Genomic DNA, 8,194 nt, shown 5'->3' on the forward strand with positions numbered 1-8,194 from the left:
CTCAAAAAAAAAACTCCCAGTCCTAGATGAACAAAATGTTGCTGTCCTGTCAGATACTCCCACCGTCCCAAAATAAGTATCTCAACTTTGCTAACTTTCCGTCCCAAAATAAATGTCTTAACTTTGTACTAAGGTTGAGACACTTATTTTGGAACGGAGAGAGTATAATGTAAAACTTTCCTATTGTGTTTACTCCTTACTCTTAGGCACGATTTGTCATGTCAGGTTTCTTATAAGATGGTTGTAATTTCAATTCTTTACAGAAATCAAGACGGCCGGAGAGCACAAATCAGTTGGCAAATCTAGTAATGTGCATATGGACGGGGATGAGCTGGTAGATGCTGCTTACCTGCGGATTTGAATGAGTAGGATTGGTTCTACAGCACAATTGGCTCGCCTTCTCGGTCATTCACGGTGACCACTGCTGCAGGCCCCTCTTCTTCTTCCAGATCCTCCGGTAAACCTTTGAAACAAAGAAAAAAGAATCAGCATTAATTTGCATTCGTGGGTCTGAAAGAATTAAGCAAGCTAATTAATTATGTCAAAGTCTGTAGACGCCTAGGTGTGTGAGAGAGAAGACTTACGACTCCAATCCTGAGAGAGAAGCTTTGGATGGTTTTGATGGGAGGCCAATGCGAGCTCCAGCATATCACATGCTTTCAGCACTACTGGCGAGCGGTACTCCCCCGACCAAAGACAAATGTTGACTTCCTGGAGAGAAGGGAGATGCCCCATGCCGAAATCCAAGTCACCATTAACAATGCGCGCCGCTCGGACATCGAAGCTAAGGTATTCAAGCCTCGGCATAGATCCTCGCGGAAACATAGATGGCCCTGTCTCAAACCCACTAAATTTGCACCTTCTCAGGCAAGGGAATGCATTATCGTCAATGATGAAGCTTTCGACGGGAGTCAATTGAAGTCTAGTTCCCAGAAATAGAGAAAGAAGAGTTGGCAACTTCCCAAGGATTTGAATGTCGACCTCTGGCCTCAATTTATCCACTCTTAGTTCCAAGTAGGAGAGGACGGGGAACAACGATGAGTTGACCCATCTAGGCAATGCCGAGGTACAAAAATTGAACTCAAATGTGTGGAGGACTGGAGGTGTGGAGGGGGTAGCCAGCCGTCCCAGCTGACATCGAGCCTTGCAGCCCCCCAATTAGAAATACTTAGACTACACAATTTCTGCAGATTGCCAAGGGATACCAACAAAGATTCACACACTCTCTCGTCTTCTTCTGCCTCCCACAAAAGGCGAAGCACCCTCAGCTCCACCAGCTTCCCTAGCTCTTTCTCAATCTCATCAGTACCACACACCTTAACAAACTTGAGCTCTTCTATGGACACCAAGTTTCCTATCCCATCTGGCAATCTCATATTTGGATAAACATATAGGCACATCAAATGTCCTAACCGAACAACACTTGATGGCACCTCCATTGATCCAAACGTTCTCAAGTCCAGTGTTTGCAAAAATTGTAGCTTTCCAATTTCCATGGGGAGAACATCAAGATATGTACCTTGTAACCCTAGGTACCTCAGATGTAATAATTTCCCAACACATCTAAGATCAATGTGGTGGCCACTTTCCCTAAGGTCGCACCCTTGTAAATCCAATACACGCAGAAGTTCAAAGCTGGAAAGAGTCTGAATCATATAAACATCAGTTCTAAACAGAGTAATTGACCTCAACTTTGACATACTTGTGGCATTGACCCAATGTGTGTTGGGTTCTGACATGTTATTCTGAAAGGATAACCTGCGAACCAAGCTATCCGAATTCATTTTGCTTTGCTTAGTACCATCGAATATAGTAACGAAGTTGTCTTCACTTGATAGAGAACATATGAGATCAAGTACCATATCATGTACATGGCAATATATCAGCCTGCCTTCATTATCATATCCTGACTGAATCAAGTTTCTATTTAATAGCTCACTGAAGTATCTCTCTCCAAGCTCAAATAGTCTAATTCCTTGGTCTCCACCTTGGATAAAGCCTTCAGCTATCCACCTGCATATCAATCGGTCTCTATTTATCCAAGAATCTTCAGGGAATATACTCAGATATAGTAAACATGTCTTTAAATGAGAAGGTAAATCGTAATAACTAAAGGATAGTATTCTCTTCATATCCTCCACAGTACGACCTTCTGCAAGTCCACGACCAATTGAACCAAGTATTTTGTCCCATTGATCCTTTGACTTTATCTGTTGATCATTGCCAGCCAAGAGGCTTGCTATAGTAATGATGGCTAGTGGCACGCCACCACATTTCTTCAAAATTTCTTCTGATACTTGCTCCAGTTCAACGGGGCATCCACTTTCTCGAGGGAATATTCTTTTGTAGAAGCGCCTTCTGGAGTTATCATCATCAAGAGATTTCATCTTATGAATAATATCACCACTAGAGAGACACTGGTTATGCGGGTTGTCGTTATTACTCGACTACCGAGATCATTTTCAGTGAAAGCGCACTTGATAATTTCCCATGCATCTTCACCCCATATGTCATCAATCACGATTAAGTACCTGTGTGATATTTTTAGGATGTTAGTTCATGTGTCACTGAAGACTACATAACCAGGTTTTATTTTTCTAAATCTATCTATCTATTATAAACTAAAAGAAAAGTACGGATAAAAATAAAGAAAATAGCTAGAAAATCTCACGTTAATCATAAACATCCAACCTTTAGTTAAAAGAGTAGAAAGCTATCAGCCATTATATCTAATCAACAATACCTGTGGTTGGATGGTTAGAGGGACTGTGGTATCCACGGCCCATCAGGGTTCAAATCCTGGTGCTCGCATTTATTTCTGGATTTATTTCAGGATTTCCGGAGATGCGCATTCAGTGGGAGGAGACGTTCCCGTCAACGACGAGGTGCCTTCGGTGAGTTGGTAAATTTCAATATGATATGCCGGCTCAGTCTTTCGGAGGTGTTCATAGGGGTAGGGTGTGCGTGTGTGCGTTCATAGGGATGAATGTATGCGCGTGTATATGATGTTGGGACAACCCCACCGGCGACATGCGCCGAACCGCCCTCCATCGACGAACGCCGGACGAAGGTAGAAGAAGATGAACAGAATTTTTCGGCGACGAATGCCCTGGCCGCCGAACGGCCTGTATGTTGGCTTCTATTCAACTCAACTACTCAAACACACATACATAGAGGTACACACGCACACACGCAGCACAACCCCGGAAGAACTCTCACATCAACCGGGAGCATACCACGGTCCCGACGGAGACTACATCTTCCTTAGGCCTCTCCCCCTCGGCTCGGCACATACCGTCACCATGGCGCGGCAACAAACCGACGCAACTACAAGCAATACAAGAGGGGGTTCTTATACCCGATGCACACACACACCCAACACCCTCTAACAGCACGCAAGCACACACTAGCTAACCCACTACATACACGCACGCACGCCAGCCAAGTCACACATGTTAGGAATGAGCCATAGGCCAATACATATACATGTGTGTCAAAGTGCAGAGAAACCCCTTATACATTGGGGATATACGAGAAGTGCCTATACACATCTAACACCCCCCCCCCCCCTCAAACTCATGGTGGATCAACAACACTAAGTTTGGAGAGAAGAAAACTATGTTGTGCTCGAGTTTGTGCCTTGGTGAAGAAGTCCGCCAACTGTAACTCAGAAGGCACATAGTGAAGAGCAAGAGTCTGATCCTGCACAGCAGCACGCACAAAGTGGACATCCACACCGATGTGCTTGGTGAGCTCATGCTTCACTGGGTCACGCGCAATACTGATGGCACCGGTACTGTCGGACAGGAGAGGAGTTGAGGTAGTAGAAGACACACCAAAATCCTCAAGTAACCACCGTAACCAGATCACCTCAGCCGTCAACATAGCCATGGCTCGCAACTCAGCCTCTGTACTTGAGCGAGAAACTGCAGTCTGTTTCTTTGTCTTCCAGGCAATAAGAGAGCCACCAAGGAAGACACAGTAAGCAGACAGCGAGCGTCGATCAGAGGGATCACTAGCCCAGGTAGCATCAGAGTAGGCCTGGAGCTCAAGAGAGCTGGAGCGGGGAAAGAAAAGGCGCTGAGAGATCGTGCCACGAAGATATCGTAGGACACGGAGGAGGTGACTATAGTGGACAGAGGTGGGAGCTGACACAAATTGACTCAGGATGTGGACAGGATAGGAGATGTCAGGACGCGTAACAGCAAGATAGACAAGGCTGCCAACGAGGTGACGGTAGCGAGTGAGATTAGGAAGAGGGTCACCATCAGATGCACGAAGCTGAACGTTGAGCTCCATAGGAGTGACAACGGTGCGCTCATCACCAAGAGCAGCGCGAGTAAGAAGATCCTGAATATATTTTTCTTGGGAGATGTAGAAGCCATCAGGGGTCGAGGAGATCTCAATCCCAAGAAAATAGCGAAGTGGACCAAGATCAGTCATGAGGAACTGGTCTCGAAGACGAGCCTTAACAAAGGCAATGTACTCAGAGTCGTCACCAGTGATGATCATGTCATCAACATAGAGAAGGAGAAGAGTCCGACCACGAGGAGACGTGTGAACAAACAACGCAGGATCATGATCACTGGGCAAGAAGCCAGCCGCAGTCACCACAGAGGCGAAACGCTCAAACCAGGCGCGAGGGGCCTGTTTGAGACCATATAGGGAGCGGCGAAGTCGACAGACCATACCATCAGGAGCATAGTACCCCAGTGGTGGCTGCATAAAAACCTCCTCACGCAACTCGCCATTGAGAAAAGCATTCTGAACATCAAGTTGAGAGATAGACCACTGACGAACAGAAGCCACAGCAAGAAGAGTGCGGACAGTGGTCATGTGGGCCACAGGAGCGAATGTCTCATCATAATCTCGCCCCTGCTCCTGCTGAAAACCACGGGCCACAAGACGAGCTTTGTAGCGCTCAAGAGAACCATCGGAGCGAGTCTTAATCTTGTAGACCCACTTGCAGGTGATGGGACGAACACCGGAAGGAAGGGGAACCAGATCCCATGTGCCAGAGCGCTCAAGAGCAGCAAGCTCTTCAGCCATCGCAAGCTGCCATTTAGGCTGAGTCATGGCAGTCCGATAGGAAGTGGGCTCAGCAATAACAGAGAGGCCGTACCGATCAGGGGAGTAGCGATCAGGTGGAGGGCGAGGCCGAGCATGGAGGTTGTGAACCGGGGGAGGCGTGGGAGGAGGTGCAGCAGAGGTGGAAGGCTCGTCAGGGGAGACATCCTCAGGACGGGATCGACAAGTATAGTGAAGAGGAAACGGGGAGAGAGGGTGACAGACTGGAGATGGTGGAGGAGAGGTGGAGGAGGAGGATGGAGAAGACGGGGTCGGTGGTGGATGAGAAGGAATGAGAGGTGCCAGAGAAGGAGGTGACACACGAGGCACATAGCAGGGTGTATCGGGAAGGAGAAGAAAAGAAAGCTCGTCCACCGAGAAACTCGAGGAAGAAGAATGTGGGTAGTAAGAACGAGACTCGTCAAAAGTCACATCATGCGAGATACGCAAGCGACGACCTACAGGATCCCAACATCGATATCCCTTGTGCTCATCACTGTAGCCAAGGAAGACACACTCAACCGACTGAGCAGTCAGCTTGGTGCGTTCTCGGGGGGCAAGAAGAACATAGCAGACGCATCCAAACATACGAAGAGCAGAGTAGTAAGGAGAGCGACCAGTGAGACACTCCATAGGAATAGCACCCTGCAGAGCAGACGAGGGCTGAATGTTGATGAGATAGGTGGATGCGGAAACAGTCTTAGCCCAAAAATGGGGTGGAAGAGAAGCAGCAATCATCAGCGCACGAGCCGTCTCAAGCAAATGACGATGCTTGCGTTCGGCAACGCCATTCTGAGCATGAGCACCAGGACACGAGAACTGGGCAAGAGTACCCTGTTCCGCGAGAAAGCCACGCAACAGCTGAGAGATATACTCTTTAGCGGAGTCAGCACGAAAAGTGCGAATGGGCGTGGCGAACTGGGTGTGAACCATGGCAGCAAAACGTTTGTATATAGGGAGAACCTCGCTACGAGATTTCATGAAGTAGAGCCAAGTGTAGCGAGAGCAATCATCAATAAACAAAGCGTAATAGCGATGACCACCTTTCGAATCAAAGGGAGCAGGACCCCAGACATCAGAATGAACTAAGTCAAAAGGACGCTGAGATACAGACTCACTGGTAGGATAAGGTAACTGAGTCTGTTTGCCAAGTCTGCAACCATTACAATGTAAGGAGACATCTCCAGATACAGACCCTAAGAGGCCCTGACGGACTAAAGAAGACAAGCGAGAGCCACAGATGTGACCAAGGCGATGATGCCACTGCTGGAAGGACGCAGACGAAGAGGCAGCAAGAGCATGAGAGCTGGCAGAAGTGGTGGCAGCGGAAGGAACACAAAGCCAGTCAACCTCCCAAAGGCCCTCTGACTCACGGCGCCGAGGGCCAACACCAACCAAAGCCTTGGTGCGACGATCCTGAATGGAGCAAGAGTCGGTGTCAAGAATGACACGACAACTAGAATCGGTAAGTTGGGCAGCGGAAAAAAGATTCATGGTAAGACGAGGAACATGTGAAACACTCGGAACAGAGAAGGAGGGAGTGGAAAGAATACCACGACTAGCAACAGGAAGAGATGTGCCATCGGCAGTAAGAACATTAACAGGCGAATCAAGAGGTCGGAGAGAAGACAACGCGGAAGAATCAGAAGACATATGAAAGGAGGCTCCAGAATCCAGAACCCACGAGGATGTACCTGACTGCGTAGATGCCGGTGATGATGAGGAAGAGGATGCTGTCACAGCAGCAGCAGAGCCAGTCGACGAGGAACCCGATGAAGCAAGAAGACGCTTGAGGCGAATAATGTCCTGGTCAGTGAGTGACGGAGTCGAGGAAGACAAAGGAGGCCCACTCGAGGAGGAGCGTCTCTGGTCTCGCTTCTTCTGGCGACAATCAGACTCTGGGTGACCTGGCTGGGAGCAGTAACCACAGACGGTGTCACGGCGCGATGTGCCCCTCTCAATATAAGCAGGGCGACCCACCCCCCGGAAGGTGTGGGAAGGAGCGGTGGAGCGGTGAGTCGAGCTGATGACACAGGAGCCCGAGCAGCCAACACAGACGGGACCACCAGCAAACCCGCAGAGCGAAGGCGGGTCTCTTCAGCACGAAGCTCAGGAAGCACCTCTGAGATAGGAACACGGCCACGAGCAAGCAAGTGAGCACGTCGCGGCTCAAACTCAGAGTGGAGACGAGATAAGAACTCATGGACCCGCTGAAACTCCAGATCAGACCGAGTAGTCTGACAGCAACGACAGGTGCCACAAACAACTGTCCAAAGAGAGTCAAGCTGACGCCAGATGGCAGAGCACTGTGAATAAAACTCATCAACAGAGGAATCACCTTGCTGAAGGGTGTGCTCCTGACGCACCACAGATAGGTAGAGAGCATCACCAGAGGGCTGATAGCGCTGACAAAGATAAGCCCACATCGCTGCAACTGTGCCAAGTCTCATGAACTCGGAAGCAAACTGAGGGAGGACACTGGCAATGAGAACAGCAGCAGCACGAGCATCATCATTGCACCACTGAGTGTAAGCAGAGAGATCATCGCGGTACACCGAAAGAGCATCGGAGTAAGCAGATACCTGCTGATCATAAGCATCAACAGCAGCATCATCAAGGGCCTTGGCGGCATCCCGGTCAGCCTGAGAGGCCTCAGCAGCAATTACCGGCGGCACCGGTGGGATTGGGGCCACGGGCGCAACAGGGCATGGCGGGCAGGGAACCTCGCCAGAAAGAACACCCCACAAAAGAAGACCACGCATATGGATGCGCATGAATCCCACAAATTCAGCATAGTTGGTGCCATCGAAGATCACTGAGCACCTAGGAACAACAACATAGCCCGAAGAAGACATGAGGGAACGTTGTGTGTCTCCTCCGTCCATTTTTTTTGGTCAACGGACTCAGCTACCCGATCTGGATCGAGCAACAAAATCGATCGAGACAGGGGAGCTCAGGCGGCTCGAGCGGGATCGAGCAGAGGGCCAATCTGGACTGGGCGGCTCGGGAGCCAGCCGGCCGAACCGGCAGCAGGGGCTGGGCGGCCCGGGCAGGGCAGGCGGCCCGATCTGGAGCAGAGGCCAGGCGCCCGCAGCCAGAGCCAGCCGGCCGAACCGGCAGCAGGGGC

General features: G+C 49.6%; 1 pseudogene; it reads right to left on the minus strand.

Moving 5' to 3' along the window:
* Positions 1–377: 377 nt before the first annotated feature.
* On the minus strand, positions 378–7,922 carry LOC119339718 (annotated as a pseudogene).
* Positions 7,923–8,194: the final 272 nt, after the last annotated feature.

The sequence above is a fragment of the Triticum dicoccoides genome, chromosome 7B (genome assembly GCF_002162155.2).
Source record: "Triticum dicoccoides isolate Atlit2015 ecotype Zavitan chromosome 7B, WEW_v2.0, whole genome shotgun sequence".
Classification (NCBI taxonomy): Eukaryota; Viridiplantae; Streptophyta; class Magnoliopsida; order Poales; family Poaceae; genus Triticum; species Triticum dicoccoides.